Raw genomic sequence first — 17,601 nt, forward strand, 5'->3', positions numbered from 1 at the left:
CAGTGCACAAGTGTTCCTTTTTCTCCACATCCTCTCCAGCACTTGTCCTTTGTTGATTTGTTGATGATAGCCATTCAGACAAGTGTGAGAAGGTACCTCATTGACATTTTGATTTGCATCTCTTGGATGATTAATGCCTTTGAGTATGTTATCACATGTCTCTTGGCCTTTTATATGTCCTCTTTTAAAAAGTGTCTATTTAGGTCTATTGCCTAAATTTTTATTGGATTGTTTATGTTCCTTTTGTTAAGTTGTATGAGTTCCCTATACATTTTGGAGATTAAACCCTTAATGGAGATAACATTGGCAAATATGTTCTCCCATGCAGTGGGCTTTCTAGCTATTTTGTTGATGGTTTCTTTTGCTGTGCAGAAGCTTTTTATTTTGATGTAGTCCCATTTATTTATTTTCTCCTTAGTTTTCATTGCCCTAGGAACTGTATTGGTAAAGATACTGCTACGACATATGAATGCTATTTTGCTGCCTATGGTGTCTTCTAAGATTTTTATGGTTTCTTGTCTTACATTTAAGTATTTTTTTTAATCCATTTTGAGTTTATTTTTGTGTATGGTATAAGCTGGTGGTCTAGTTTCATTTTTTTTTGCATGTATCTGTCCAATTTTCCCAACACCATTTATTGAAAAGGCTGTTTTGACTCCATTGTATGCTCTTGCCTCCTTTGTCAAATATTGATTGAGCATAGTGGCTTGGGTCAATTTCTGGGTTCTCTGTTCTGTTCCATTGGTCTATATGTCTGTTCTTATGCCAGTACCAGGCTGTTTTGAGAACAGTTGCTTTGTAATATTGCTCGATATCTGGTATTGTGATCCCTCCAACATTGTTCTTTCTCTAGATTGCTGTAGCTATTGAGGGTCTTTTTTTTATTCAATTGAATATTTGGAGAGTATATTCTAAGTCTTTGAAATATGATGTTGGTATTTTAATAGGGATTGCATTGAATCTATAGATTGCTTTGGGTAGTATGGACATTTTCATGATGTTGATTCTACCAATCCATGAACACAGTATATTCTTCCACTTGTTTATGTCTTACTCTATCTCTTTTTTCAACATCCTGTAGTTTTCCAAGTACAGGTCTTTTACCTCCTTAAATGTATTCCTATGTATCTTAATTGTTTTGTTGCAATGGTAAATGGGATTTTTTTTAAATAGTTTTTCTTTCTGTGAGTTCATTATTGGTGAATAAAAAAGCTATAGATTTCTCGGCATTAATTTTGTATCCTGCTATATTGCCAAATTCATTTATTAAGTCTAGTGGTTTTTTGATTGAGTCTTCAGGGTTTTCAAAGTACAATATCATGTCATCTGTGAATAATGACAATTTTACTTCTTCTTTTCCAATTTGGATGCCTTTTATTTCTTCTTTTCTTATTGCTATGGCTAGCACTTACAGTATTATGTCAAACAAGAGTGGTGAAAGTGGGCATCCCTGTCTTGTTCCTGTAAGGAGAAATGGTTTTAGTTTTTGCCCATTGAGTATGATGTTGGCTGTAGGTTTGTCATATAAGGCTTTTATTATGTTGAGGTATGATTCCTGTATTCCCACTTTGCTGAGTTTTTATCTAGAAAGTTTGTTGGATTTTGTCAAACGCTTTTTCTTTGTCAATTTATATGATTATGTGATTTTTGTCTCTCAATTTGTTTATGTGCTGTATCACGTTTATTGATTTGTGGATATTGTACCAGCCTTGCATTCCTGGAATAAATCCCACTTGATCATAGTGTATGATCTTTTTAATGTAATGCTGGGTCTGGTTTGCTAGAATTTTGTTGAGGATTTTACCATCTATATTCATCAGGGATATTGGCCTGTAACTCCTTTTTTTGTAGTATCTTTATCTGGTTTTAGAATTAGGGTAATGCTGGCTTCATAGAAAAACCTTGGAAGTGTGCTTTCCTCTTGACTTTTATGGAATTTCTGAGGAGGATATGTTTTAGTTCTTGTTTGAATGTTTGGTAAACTCCCCTGTGAAGCCATCTGGTCCAGGGCTTTTATTTGCTGGAAGGTTTATTAATACTATTTCAATGTAATCAGTAGTATTGGCCTATTAAGGTTCTTTGATTGTTCCTGATTGAGTTTTGGAAGCTTGTATTTTCTAGGAATATGTCCATTTCATCAAAGTTGTTCAGTTTGTTGGAGTAGAGTTGTTTGAAGTATTTTTTTTACAATCATTTGTACACCTGTGGGGTCGGTTGTTACTTCACCTCTTTCATTTCTGATTTTGTTTATTTGGGTCCTCTCCCTTTGTTTCTTGGTGAGCCTGGATAGATATAATAAAAGGGTAATATACAAAAGGACCAAATGGCAGAATGACTGGAATGCCTGTGACCCCTTGCCCTGCCCAGCCCCACCCCCCAGCACATTGCTCCACCCTGATCAGGGGTGGGGTTGGTTGGAAAACTGCCCGCAGCTCCTTGCTCCTGTTGGCCCTGCCCAATCAGTCTCCTGCCCTGTTTAGCCCGCCCCCGATGGACCCCATCAGGGCAGGCCAGCTGGACCCCACCAATGCACGAATTTGTGCACTGGGCCTCTAGTCAATAATAACCTTAAATATAAATGGATTAAATGCTCAAATCAAAAGAAATAGGTTACATGAATGGATAAGAAAAAATGACCCATATATTTGCTGTCTACAAGAGACCCACCTCAGAAAAAAGGATTTACACAGACTGGTAGTGATGGGATGGAAAAAAAAAATTTCAGGCGAATGGAAATGAGATAAAAGCTGGAGTAGCAATACTTATATCTGACAAAATAGACCTCAAAGTGAAGGCCATACCAAGAGATAAAGTGGGCCACTTCATAATACTAAAGGTAGCAATTCACAAGAGGATATAACTCTCGTAAATATATATGCACCCATACACGAGCAGCCCATTATATAAAAAAACTTCTGGAAGATATCAAGGGAGATATCCACAGCAATACAATCATAGTAGGGGCCTTTAATACCCCACTGACACCACTGGATATATCACTAAACAAACAAAAAAATAGCAAAGAAATAGCAATCCTAAATGACTCACTAGAGCAGATGGACTTAATTGACATCTTCAGAATATTTCAAAGCTACGGAATATACATTTTTCTCCAATGCACATGGGACATTTTCAAAGATAGACTGCACATTAGGACATAGGCAAAGTCTCTCCAAATTCAAGAGGATAGAAATCATAACAAGCATCTTCTCACGTCATAAAAAAAAAAGGTCATAGCAGAAATAAATGACATAGAAACCAAAAAGATGATACGAAAGATCAATGTAACCAAGAGCTGGTTCTTTGAAAGCATAAACAAGATTGCATATTTGTTCATGCAAGGGGCCACAGGCGTTTCAGTCATTCTGGGTGGGGTTGGGCAGGACAAGGGACCACAGGTGTTCCAGTCATTCTGCCATTTGGTCTATTTGCATATTACCCTTTTATTATATAGGATGCCTGTGTTCTTTCTTCCCTTTCTGTTTCTTGTATTTACAGCAGTCCCTTTAGCATTTATCGCATTGCTGGCTTGGTGGCAATAAACTCCCTTAGCCTTTTTTTGTTTGTTTGTTTGTGAAGCTCCTGATTTCACCTTCAATTTTGAATGATAGCCTTGCTGGTTATAGTATTCTTGGATTCAGTCCCTGGGTTTGCATCACTGTATATTTCATTCCATTCCTTTCTGGCCTGATGAGTTTCTATTGATAAATCATTTGATAGTCTAATGGGAGATCCCTTGTAGGTAACTTTCTGTCTCTCTCTGGCAGCCTTTAGTATTCTTGCTTTTTCGTTGATGTTTTCCAGTTTAATTGTGAGGTGTCTTGGTGTTGGTCTTTTTGGTTTCATCTTGTTTGGTACTCTATGTACTTCTTAGGCTTGTATGGCTTTTTTACTCCCAATGTCAGGGAAGTTCTGTTATTATTTTTTCAAACAGGTTTTCTATTCCTTGTTCTGCTTCCTCTCATTTTGGCACCCCTATTATGCAGATGTTGTTTTGTTTCGTGTTGTTCCAAAGCTCTCTTAGGCTCTCCTCCTGCTTTTTTAGTTTTCTTTCCAGTTGCTGCTGTGGTTGTGTGGTTTTTCTACCTTGTTCTCTAGCTCACTGATGCAGTACTCAGCTTCTACTAGTCTACTGTTCAAGATTTTTATTGTGTTCTTCATTGCAGCTATGTCATTTTTCATCCTCTCTTGATTCCTTTTCATGTTGGTGACATTCTCATTCAGCTCCTCATAATTCTCATTGAGTTGCATTTATCTTACAGACGTTTAAGCATCCTTATAACCATTACTTTTAATTATTTCTCTGTCCAGTTACTTGCCTCCATTTCATTTAACTCCTTTTCTGGTGATTTTTCTTTTTCTTTCCTTTGGGAATTTTTTTTTGTCTCCCCATTTTTTGCTGTACTTTTTTAATTGTTTCTATGTCTTAGATCCAACTGCTTTGCTACCCAGATTCTTTTGGGGGTGGTGCTGTGTAGTTGGTGATTTTGGGGAACCAGTGGTGCAGTCTCATAGATCCCCTGGGCTTGGTGATCTAGTGGAACCCCCTACTTGAGCTACTTGTATTCTACTGATGTAGTTGGGTTTTGAATGTTGGTTTCTTGTTTGTGGATGAAGTCTCGCCATGGATTATCTGGCAATGTGACTCATCCCAGGTTTCATTGTGCAAGCTGTTGTGGATGTGATCATGGTTTCAGCTCTTGTGGAAAGGGTTGTCTGAGGTCTCACTGGTATGTGTTCACTGTGACTTCCTGGAGTTCATGGCCTGGGAAGGTGTCTTGGGGCCTGAGGCTCAGGTATTGTGAATTTGGATTGTATGTGACACTTGCTGGGGTAGTGTCACTCTGTAACTCACTATGAGGGTCCTGGGGTCAATGACTGTGGGGGGGGGCAGTTGTCCCGTAGTCCGTGGTTGAGGCAGTGGAAATCTGGGCCAAGTGATTTTCCTCTGCAAATCACGACAGTTCCAGGAACCAGCAACTGGGGATATGGGAGTCTCAGTTTCTGTAGCTGGAGCTGTGTGACCTGGTCCAGGAGGTGAGTCCTCAATAACTCACCAAGGTGTCCAGAAGAAGGCAGCCTGGAGGAGGAAGTTGTGGATCCTGCTGAGGGGACCGTGTGCCCTTGGTTGTGGAGGCACACAGCTAGTGGCAGCTCACAGAGGGGCCCAAGAGCTGTGTACAGGGGTGGCGGGCTCAAGGGGCCTGTGTGGTGGAGTGGTGAGACTATGGAGACTGGATGCTGGTAGTCAGGGAGGTGCAAGATCCAGCTTCTGCTACAGGAGCCCTGTGCCCTTGGTTGGCTATGCTTGTGCCTTGCAGTGGTTCACAGAGGTACCCAAGAGCTGTCTACTGAGGCGGCAGGCTAGGGGAGGTCTGTGCACTTGAGCAGCACAACTGTGGCGTCTGAGGTTGGCAGCTGGGGCAGGGGAAGTCTGAGTTTTTGCTACAGGAGCCGTGTGTCCTTGGTTGGATGTGCATGTGCCCAGCGGCCGCTCCCAGAGGCACCAGTATGCCCCCTACCAGAGCAGGGAGTCAGGGGGTCCCACGTGCACTGGTTTGGCATGACTGCAGTGTCCGGAGGTTGGCAGCCAGGGCAGGGGAAATCCGACTTTTTGCTCCAGGGGCCGTATGCCCTTGATTGAATGCGTGCGTGCCCAGCAGCAGCTGCCAGAGGCACCAGGAAGCCGCCTTTGGGGTTGGGGAGTCAGTGGGTCTCGCACACGCTGGTTCTGTGTGACTGTGGTGTATGGAGGTTGGCAGCCAGGGTGGGGGAAGTCCCACTTACTGCTGTGGGAGCCATGCACCCTTGGAGGTGGACATCCTAGGGTCTTCAAGTCTGCAGGCCAGGCAGCAGGACTTTGGCTGGTGTAGCTGCAGAGTCCCGGGCAGTTTCCATGGCCAGTCTGGGTGATGGTGATAATGAGTTCCTAGAGGCAGCCACTCTCCCATTCAAGATGGCATGGGCTCCATGCCCAAACCCAGCAGCCTGGGTAATGCTCATAGCAGTAGCAGGGGCTTCCTGTCCAGGAGAGTCTGGTCTAACATCCCCTGATACACCTGCAGGACCTAACTGTCCTTCACTCACTCACACACATGCCACACATGTCCACACACTCCCCTTTCACCCGCTCACTCACTCACACCCTCTCCCTTACCTCCACCCTGTCACCTACCATCTTTTCAGTATCCTGACAGTTCTTGAAGATGAAAAAATTCATACTGAGTTTCTATCAGACTTGAGAAAGAAAGAAGTCAGAATACCTTTTTGATCATCTAGCTATCAAAATAAGGTTTTATTTGAGACTGTAATCACATAAAAATGTCCAAAGACTAAAGAAAATGAGTAGGGTTATTAGTCTATCTACTCTTTTTCTTATTGTAATTTGATCTGAAGGAACAATAGGCTCTTCTTGCCTTTGGCAATATAATAATTCAGCTTATATTCTAGAAATACTACACACCAAAATATAAAATGTTGACATTTTTCTCACTTTAAAAACAATCAATGCTGCCCTAGCCAGTTTGGCTCAGTGGATAGAGCGTCAGCCTGCAGACTGAAGGGTCCTAGGTTTGATTCCGGTCAAGGGCATGTACCTTGGTTTCAGGCACATCCCCAGTAGGAGGTGTGCAGGAGGCAGCTGATCGATGTTTCTAACCCCCTCCTACCGGCCCGGCCCCCAATCAGTCCCCAACACCTTGATTGGGGTCAGGGCCACAGGCCAACCACCTGTGGCCCCTCCCCCCAGCTGCCCCTACCCCAGATCAGCCCCCAACACCCCGATTTGGGGTAGGGCTGTGACCAACCAATCACCCGTGGTCCCGATGGTCCCCTATCGTGGTGGACCAGCCAGACCCTGCCCATGCACAAATTCATGCACCAGGCCTTTAGTGTGAAATAAAAGTCTCAGCCCCGTGATTCTGAGTTAAATCAAAGGGCTGTATGTATCATAGAAAAGTATCTGGGTTCATTGTCCCTCTTTTAGGTAAGAGAGGAAAAAAGTACTCCCAGGCCAATGAGTGCTTATCTCATTTTTATATTTCTCTTCCAGGGGACTTAAATAACTTCCCCTGATAACTCATTCAAATATAATTCTTCCTTCTGTCTGACTGAAATTCTCCATGCTGCTCTGCAGGCCCACTTCCTTTTAATAATCTAGCATTAGTACTGGAATTGTTCACTGTGTTTCATATTGTCAAGTCTCATTTTGAAATTCTAAAGGAAATCTTGAGAACTGAGTTAGGGGTCTATAATCAAGTTTAGATACAACCTAGAGGTCCTTATCACTTCATTACATTCCAGGTGATGCTAGTGCTCCAAAGTCATTTCTCCTCTCTGGTTATTAGTACCTCATCTGTAAAATGAAATTAATATGAAAAGAATCACCACACCAATTAAGAGAAAGAATCACCACAACAATGAAAATTATTATTGCATCAAAAGGTATTCCTGCAGATATTTAACTCTTGAGATTCAATCATTATTACAAATTGAAAATGGCTGAAGATCCCTCTTTTCCTACTGAGCTATTAATTTTTTACATGCACTTTGCAATTCTGCTTAGTACTAGGCATCACATATTTAAGTAAAAACCTATGTTTCAACTCATGAGCCGCGATTTGCCGACCACTGACCTAGGATGATCAAGAAGGCTTCCTGCCCAGCCAATATGGCTCAGTGGTTGAGTGCTGACCAACCTATCAACCAGGAGGTCGGGGTTTGATACATGCCCGGATTGCAGGCTTGATCCCCAGTAGGGGGCGTGCAGGAGGCCGCCAATCAATGATTCTTATCATTGATGTTTTTCTCTCTCTTCCTCTCTGAAATCAATAAAAATATATTTTAAAAAAGAAGACTTCCTGAAGACGGTAGGATGTGTACTAGGTGCTGTCAGTTGGACAGGATTTTAATAGGTGAAAGAAGAGGAAGGGCATGCTATGAAAAGGAAATGGCATGAACAGATACTGTAGTTGGCAGGCAATGTGCCTATTTCAAGAAAGTAGCAGATAACCTTGGCTGAAATGGAAGACTTGTTTAGGGGATTAGCAGGGGGAAAAAGCTGAATTGAAAGAACCATGGCATCTCAGAGTTTTGAGGGATCTTAGAAATGATCAAATCCAAGCTCTGCTCACTTTATTCTCACACAAACATAAATTTCCCTATTGTGACACCAATGTTTAATTTAGATTTTAGTTCTGGATCCAGATTCCTAATATCTACAGACATAGTAATTATTGCATAATAGTTAAGCTTTATAGTTGGAGGCCTGACCAAAGTACTTGCTAGGTGTTCATCTTTGGGTATTATTTAACCCTTATTTCTTCACCTATAAGTATGGATAATAATACAATTAAAGTGGAGGAAGGAAGAAAAGGAGAAAGAATGCTTGAAGGAGACAAAAGAAAGATGATTCTGCAAAGTGTATTGCCAAGGAATGCAGAAGTAGAGAGAATTCAAAGGAGAGATTAATAGCATCAAATTTAGCAGACAGGTCAAGGTGGTTGAGACCTGCCAAAACGCCACTTACTTTGACAATTTGGAGGTCACTTAGTGACCTTTAAGAAATTACTTTTAGTATAAAAGAAAAAAGGCAGTTTGCAGAAAACTGTGAAATAGGAGGGATGGGAAAGGAAGAAAAAAATGTGTAGTGAATGACTGGAGCTGCAGGCGAAGACTCCTCCCTAATTTGCAGTGATGACAGAAAGGGAGAGAGACAGGGAGAACAAGTGGGGTAGGGGATGGAGGGGGGTAAAGGGAGAAGGAGAGGGAGAGGGAGAAAGGACTTTGAGTCCATTGGGTCACAGGGATGAGGGATGTAATGGCTCCATGTGTATCTCAGCTTAGAACTGAAATGGCTGATAGCTCCTGTAAGAACTTCCATCCCTAGCTTTTCTCCTTGCCAAGATGCAGTGAATGGTGACAAAGGAAAAAGGAGTTTCTACTTTACAAACTATCTTCCCTCTTCCTTTTATCTAGCACTACATAGGAAGAAAATACTATTGTGAAGCAATCTGCACATTTATAATTCCATAAGATTCCTAACTGAACAATTATAAGAGACTCCGTGTATATTAAAATCTCATTAACTTGGGCTACAGTAATTTGAAATTTGTGGCAATTTAACCTGGGCTAGTTACCTTTGAACTTACAAAGAAAGGGTTCAGTAAACAAATAGTGTGAAAAAGATTTTTCCCGAGCTAATTTTGCCTGCCAGGAGCCCATTTCACCTATTTTTTTTAAATATATTTTATTGATTTTTTACAGAGAGGAAGGGAGAGAGATAGTTAGAAACATCGATCAGCTGCCTCCTGCACATCTCCTACTGGGGACGTGCCCGCAGCCCAGGTACATGCCCTTGACCGGAATTGAACCTGGGACCTTTCAGTCCGCAGGCCGACGCTCTATCCACTGAGCCAAACCGGTTTCGGCCATTTCGCCTATTTTAAAGAACACACTGTTTTTTAAGAACTTCAGCCTATTCATTATTTGAATGCAAATTGATTCTGTTTATTATAGATTAGCATGACCTACTGCTAAAATCTTATATCAACAACAGATACTTTGGTCTCACTGAATATGATCATTAGAAATAAAACTGCAATTGTTTAAAGTTCATTCACAGTTCAGATTAATGCATATCCTCTTTCCTCACCCTCATGAGTTAAATACAGTTCAGGAGGTATTACTCGTGAGCTCAGTGGTTCTCAACCTTGGCTGCACATTAGAATCACCTGGGAATCTTTTTTTTAAATCTCTAAACAATAGTGCTTTATTGATGAAAGGTTCATTTCAATGGATACAAAATGGCCGTGTAAAATTTTTTCAAAATAACAATTCTATAGGTAAAGAGTATGGCTTAGTAAAAGAACAGTTATCTAGTAGCAAAACTATTTCAGTTTGAACAATGGGGGAGAAAAGATTTAAAAGTATAAAGGTGTAGGTCCACCCATCTTGCATAACCATTACTATGTGCAGTCAGCCCCAAATAGTTTTACTCAAACACAAACAAGCTTACACAGATCACTTGCAAATGTCCCCTTGCCTCCCTTTAAACAGCTTTTATTAGCAGTTAATAAGTACCAAAATAACCCAAGTAATTGGCCTTGATGGTACTCTCAAGTCATGGAACACTTTTTCTTGTTGAAAACTTCGCAAAATATGCCTAAACCTAAAGCCTTTGACCATTCACAATAGTTAACAGTGAGGGGCCAAGTTAGCAAAATTTTCTGTAGTACACTTTTGTAACTAACATATTTTGACCTCATGTTATTTTTTGAACAAAAGCAAAAAAACCCTCCTCATTCTCAGCTTAAGCATTTTGTCTATTTTAACCCCTCCTGTTATAGCAAAATGAAAATAGTGAACCAGCACCTGCTCCCTCCAGGTCTCTTTTCATCTGTCACTTTCTTTTTCAACTTCAGTAGAAATGAATAAAAGCAGGCCTTGGAGCATCAGCACCCTGGGAGTGCAGAGTGAGAGTGCCACAGTGGAGGATGAAGACATTCCAGGAGGGAACAGAAGGGCCAAGGCCACAGAGCACAGAGAAGTCACCAGGAGCGGCTTTGATTGGCAGCACCTGCAAATGGCCCATGGTGTAGTTTTGAAGTGTTTTTTCATTCTTACATGATACATGGAGAAATTTGTATTACACATTTCGAAGGAAATGACGATGGCTAAAAATGGGCAACACAGTCCACACACACATTAAAACAAAATGACTACTGTGATTTCTCTGTCTTCAGAAAACCATTCAAAAAAGAATTGAAGGAAAGCCAAATCTGGGTTTGGCACCCACTTACCCACCAAAGGACCCCATTTCCACTCCTGAGGCAGATCTTCTACACCTTTAGTTACAGAAATATATTAAAGTGCAGTATAAAAATACAAAAGATCAGTTTCTGAACAAATCAACTGCTAATTTTCTTTAAAAAGTTATTTCTTAACTTAGTGGAGTAAAAATAGTTTATTGACTCTCATTGTGTTGATAAGAATCTTAGTTGCAATATGAAAAATGGAGCTCATGGATACTCTGACTTTTTGCATAGCAGAGTATAACCAGTACTAGTGGAAAACACTACAAAAAGTGGCTGTAACAAGTTCTCCCTGCCCAGTGGTTTAAAAAATGATGTGGTATAAGAATGTAGAAATTTCTAAAATTTACCCCTAAAAGCCTGTTTTTAAAAGAAAGCTACTTAAGTATAAGCATATATCTCATTAGATAGTTATTTTTCATTGGGTAAACAGATGAATGTGCAGATGAATTAACGGTATTGTATTGTAGCAGCAAAACTGGTCTTGGGTGTTGTGATCAAACAGAAAGGAAGGCAGGGAAGAATCTCCACATGGTGCTACGGTAAGTAAATGGCCGGGAACCTTCTATGTCATTAGATGCATATCTCCATCACTCAGAATACTTGGGGTAAAAAACAAACTGTTTCTTTGTTACGAATGTTGTGGCCCCACCCCATAACAAAGAAAAAGGATTTCCAGAGGATGAGGCCCAGAAATCAGGATTTTAAAATGATTCCCAGGTGATTCTAATGTGCAGCCAAGGTTGAGAACCACTGCCTTAGAGCAACCAACACAGATGTCTTAAATTCTGTAACTCTCTTCACAGCAAGTTCTCTTACAGCTGATTTAACTGTTAACATATTAATCTGTCACACCAACTTTGGGAGATGGTGGGTTGTTGTTTTTTTAAAAAATTCCTAACTGATAAGTAGAAAACAGGCTGCTACTTGAAAGGACACTGAGAGAAACTGGAAGTGACTGCAGACTGCAGAAAGGAGACAGGACATGTGTAAAATGTGCCTGTAAATAAATTTAAAAACACCCGTCTAGGACAATTTAGTGTAGAGTTACAAGACCATATTCCTTACAAAACCCTGAAAACTATAATAGAGTATTACAGTGCAGTACAATAGCTAATGACTAAAATTATGCCTCAAAATGATCAAGCAAAGTTTAGATTATGTTAAATATATGCTTTAAAAAGGCATATAAGTTTATAGTGGGGTGATCACTTACTAAGGTATATAAATGTCTAATCACTATGTTGTATACCTGAAATTAATATAATAATATATGTCAACTGTAATTGAAAAATACATTTATTTTTAAATGGCAGATATGTTTATACACACATACATATGATTTGTAACCATAATGGTTCACCTGGAAATGTTAAATGTGCTGATGTTTAAAAAGATGAAGTTCATAATATCTATATCTTAACTAAAAATAGACAAACATGTAAATTGACCATCCCTCAGCTACACTCACCAGCCAATCAGGAGAGTATGCAAATTAACCCAACAAAGATGGCGGTTAATTTGCATACATAGGCACAAAGCGGTGGAGCAGGAGCAGCAAAGACTGAAGGCTCCGGCTGGAGCGAAGGAGGCCTGGGTCCCGGGTGCCGGAGGAAATCTGGTGCCAGTTATGAGTGTCCCAACTAATGAGTTTTTTGAGATACCAGCTGTCTCTCGGCCGATTTTTTGCATTGAGTTGATAGAGTAATTTGAGTTAACGAGCTCCTTAAGAAGCTCTGTCTCGGAATGAATTAAACTCATAAGTCAAGGCCGCACTGTATATATAAACAGGGAATATGCTAATTAGCTGAGTGTCACAACCACTCAGGAGGAGCTGCACATGCAGATGGCAGGAGGGAACTGCATGCAGCCCCCACCCCAGCGGCCACGGAGAGGCTGCGCCAGAGTGGAGACACGACACATGGAGAGGCTTGGGCTGGGTGAGGGACAGAGCAGAGATACAACACACAGGAGCACCTGCCCCCACCACAGCGGACACAACACAGTGGCCTGGGGAGTGCTCAGAGCAGCCACTGTGCAGCTTGGAGCACGCCCCCACCCCAGCGGACACAACACTAAGGCCTGCCAGCACTATGCAGGTCAGGCACAGGTCCGGCCCCCCATGGGGTTCCTCCTCTCATGGCAGGAGGCAGGGCACCTCCTCGTGGGATTTCAATCGCACGCTGGGCCTCTAGTTATCATATAATAATAACAAAATAAAAGCAACATTTATGCAGTGATTAATATGTGCAGATATCATACTAAGCTCTTTTCCTGTGTAATTTCATTAAATTCAACTAACAATGCTAAGAGGTAGCTTTTATTTTCACTTTTTAAAAGTTAAATTTTGGGGGTAACATTGGTTAATAAAATTAAATAGGTTTCAGGTTAACAATTCTATAATACATCACTTGTAATACTGTATTGTGTTTACCACCCAAATCAAGTCTCCTTCCATCACCATTTATTGCCCCTATATCCTCTTCTACTTCCACCCACCCCCCTTTCCCTCTGGTAATCACCATACTGTTGTGTGAGTATGAGGTGTTTTTTTTTTTCTTCTTAATCCCTCCACCTTTTTCACAAAGCACAGTAACACCCTCCCCTCTGAGAGCATTATGCTAAATGAAATAAGCCAGTGAAGAGAAAGACAAGTACCATATAATTACATTCATATGTGGAATCTAATGAACCAAATAAACTAACAAACAAAATAGAAACTGACTCATAGATGTCTTTTTTAAATAAAAAAGTAGGTTTGAGTACCATTTCTAATTTAGAGTTGACAAAAATGAATCTCACAGAGGTTAAGGAACCAAACCAAAGCCACAGAGATAGACCTAGGAATAGAACTCAGACCAGTTTTTTGGCTATACACTATGACTTTCCAGTGATCCAGAAAATACAGCTCTCTAAGAAACATTCTTTTCTTGAGGTGTCCAGCTAGCTAATATTTTACTGTATTTTTTTCCAAATTTGTATTTAACAAACATTTTGATTTATACCTTGGTACTGGCACAAGAACAGGTATATAGATCAATGGAACAGAATAGAGACCCCAGAAATCGACCGATGCCATTATGGTCCATTAATATTTGACAAAGGAGAAAATAGCATACAGTGAATGCAATAAAGATAGCCTCTTTTAAAATGGTGCTGGGAAAACTGGACAAGTACATGTTAAAAAAAATGAAACTAGACCACTAACTTATACCATACACAAGAATAGCTTAAAATGAATAAAAAACTTAAATGTAAGTCGTGAAACCATGAAAATCCTAGAAGAAAGGGGGGGGGAAGCAAAATATCAGACATCTCACATAGTATAATTTTTGCTGATACATCTCCTAGGGCAAGAGAAAAAAAGGCAAAAATAAACAAATGGGACTATGTCAAACTAAAAAAGCTTCTGCACAGCAAAAGAAACCACCAACAAAATGAAAAGGAAATCCACTATATGGGAGAACATATTCACCAATGATAGTTCTGATAAGGGGTTAATTTCCAAAATATATAAAGGACTCATACAATTCAACAAAAGGAAGATGAACAATCCAATTAAAAAATGGGCAAAGGACTTAAATAGACACTTCTCCAAAGAGGACATACAGACAGCCAATAGACATATGAAAGAATGCTCAATGTTACTAATAATCAGAGATGCAAATTAAAACTACATCCTGCCAGAATGGCTGCCATCAATAAATCAACAAGTTCTGGTGAGGATGTGGAAAAAAGGGAAACCTCATGCACTGTTGTCAGGAATGCAGACAGGTCCAGCAACTATGGAAAAGAGTATAGTTTCCTCAAAAAATTAATGATGGAACTGCCATTTGACCCAGTGATCCCACTTCTAGGAATATATCCTAAGAATCCTGAAACACCAATCAGAAAGAATATATGCACTTCTATGTTCTTAGCAGCATTATTTACAATACCCAAGATATGGAAACAGCCCAATTGCCCATCAGTAGACTAATGGACAAAAAAGCTGTGGTACATTTACAAAATGGAATACTACACAGCTGTCAAAAAGAAGGAAATTTTACCCTTTGTGAAAGCATGGAGGGACCTGGAGAGTATTATGCTAAGTGAAATAACCCAGTCATAGAAAGACAAATGTTACATGATCTCACTTATATGTGGAATCTAATGAACAAATTAAACTGATGAGCAAAATAGGTCCAGAGGCATGGATGCATGGAAAGACTGACAGATCTCAGAGGGGAAGAGATTTTGGGGAACAGGAAGAAATTAACGAAAAAACTTATATGCATACTAGTGGCCTGGTGCATGAAATTCGTGCATGGAGCGGGGGCTTCTCTCAGCCCAGTCTGCACCCTCTCCAATCGGGGACCCCTTGGGAGATGTCCGACCGTCCCTAATGGCCCTGCCCTTGCCTGCCTGGTTGCCACCAACTGCCTTCCCCTGCCGGCCTGATCTCACCCCGAACTACCCTCCTCTGCCAGAAAATTTGGTTCTGATTGGTCGGTTTCTAAGTCAGTCAGCATCAAAAGCCCCACCTCCTAGGCAGCCATTGGCTCCTCAGTCGACCCAGATTTGTTTCTGATTGGTCAGTTTCTATGCCAGTCAGAGTCAAAGGCTCTGCCTCCTAGGCAGCCATTGGCTCCTCACACTTCACCCAGATTTGGTTCTGATTGGTCAGTTTCTATGCCAGTCAGCATCAAAAGCTTCGCCTCCTAGGCAGCCATTGGTTCCTCACAGTTCACCCATATTTGGTTCTGATTGGTTGGTTTCTATGCCAGTCAGCATCTCTGGGCTTATCAACCAGGCCTGATCAGAAAGGCGGGCTGATCAGCAGTCCTGGTGAAGGATCTAAAGCTGCCACAGAGACAACGGATCAGTCCCTGTTTCTCTCTTCAGGCCTCCCTCTGGCACTGTTTCGCAGTCCCCTCAGCTGTCAGGTCTGGGGCACTGTGCCTGCAATGGAAGCAGTCAGCACTGGGTTGCTGTGGACTAACTTCCAGTTGGTTGAGCCTCGGTCGTTACTGGTAATTACGACCCAGGGTTTTTTATATATTAGGATACGCATAACCCACAGACACAGACCAAAGTGTGGTAAAGGTTTGATTCCTGGTCAGGGCACATGCTTGGGTTTTTGGGTTCAATCACTGGTAGGGGGCATGCAGGAGACAGCCAGCCTATTGATGGTTTCCTCTCACACTGATATTTCTCTCTCTCCCTTTCCCTTCCTGTCTCTTAGAAATCAATTAAAATAATTTTTTAAAAAATCTTGATTTATAAGTAGAAAGACCTATAATCTAAGAGTCAGATTTGATATTACATGTTTGTAAACATGTTTCATGTTGTAAGTTGAATGTAAAAATAATAGTAAAAAGTCCTGGCTGGGTGGCTCAGTTGGTTGGAGCCTTGTCCCATGTACTAAATGACTGCATGGTTTAGATTCCCGGTCAGGGCACATACTTAGGTTGCGGGTTCGACCTCTGGTTGGGGCAAGAAAAGGAGGCAACCAATCAATGTTTCTCTCTCATGTTGATATTTCTCTTTAAAATCAACAAAAACATATCGTTGGGTGAGGATTAAAAAAATTAATGGTAAAAAATACAGAACAAAACAAAAACAGAAATACCATAAAGGAGCCCATCCCAAATTCTCAGATCAATCTCTATATAATAAGGATACTGTTTTCAAATGAATAGTCAAGCAGCAGAGATGAAATTTTAAAATATCAACTCATCAGTTAAGATCTGGTTCTCTTATTGTTTCCCCATTCATTTTGAAGAATTTAACATGAAAATAGGCCAATGGAGCCTGAAGGAGAGGAAGGATTGCAGGGGAGGCTATTATAGAGGTTTTAGGAAAATCTGTTCATGAGCTGTTCTAAGAGAGCAATGAGGGCATAAAACACATGCAGGCATAGTGTGTACTGGGGGAAAGAGAGGGAGGGTGGAGAGAGGCAAATGTCTTCATTAGAAGTAAAAGTGAGGGTAGCCTGCCACATGTACATATAAAGAAAATGTACAGTGAAGCCATTTACTCAAACAATTCCTTCTACCTAAATCAATGTTCTTTACTTATCTCTTCCTGTATCAAGCCAACTCATTCAAGGGCCAGCTACAAATGTCACTTCTGCACGAGGCCAATAGTTCCCCCACCCCGCCCTTTTTACACATTTATCTCACACCGATGATTTTTTATTAGAGTTATTTATGTATGTGTTCCTGCTTCCCCCGTCTCACCATGAGTTCCTTGAAGGCAGGGGACTCTTTCTCATTTCTGTAGTTCCTACAAATTCTAGTACAAGGCCTGCCACATACTAGGCTCTAGGAAAATGTTAAATCAATAGCACTGGCTTAAGAGAGTGCATTATCGCCTAGCTTACCTGAAGGAGCATTTGTTCTCTTTCTTTTCTTGCTTGACTCCCCTCCATTCTCAATGAGGCCTTCTGTGACCAGAGGGCCACTGGCACTAGCAAACTGCAGGGGTTCGTTGTTGTTGGCAGGGTCAAAGGGCAGCTGGTTCAATCCTAAAGGAGAAAAAGAAGCCAAATTCCAGACTCTATTAAGGACTGGGATGTCTCCAGATTTTAGTATATAAGTCACTAGAAGAAAACTCTATATCTTAAGAGTCTAGGAGTAACCAGTGAATTCCTGGAACTAAATGCCCTCTGTAATTTTTATAGGTCTTATTGACAAGTAAAATTAAAATAAAGGTTCTTAGGTCTAGCCCATTCGACTCAGTGGATAGTCAGCCTGCAGACCAAAGGGTCCTGGGTTCGATTCATTGGTTGCAGGCTCCTCCCTAGCCA

General features: G+C 40.9%; 1 protein-coding gene across 1 annotated transcript in view; it reads right to left on the bottom strand.

Moving 5' to 3' along the window:
- ENOX2 (ecto-NOX disulfide-thiol exchanger 2) overlaps positions 1-17,317 on the bottom strand; it is a 173,958-nt gene extending 156,641 nt beyond the window's left edge. The window contains exon 1 of the mRNA XM_015567897.1: positions 17,176-17,317. The gene's annotated coding sequence lies outside the window, so the exon portion shown is untranslated. The remainder of the gene's footprint in view (positions 1-17,175) is intronic.
- Between the last annotated feature and the right edge of the window lie 284 nt (positions 17,318-17,601).

The sequence above is a fragment of the Myotis davidii genome, unplaced genomic scaffold (assembly GCF_000327345.1).
Source record: "Myotis davidii unplaced genomic scaffold, ASM32734v1 scaffold900, whole genome shotgun sequence".
Lineage (NCBI taxonomy): Eukaryota > Metazoa > Chordata > Mammalia > Chiroptera > Vespertilionidae > Myotis > Myotis davidii.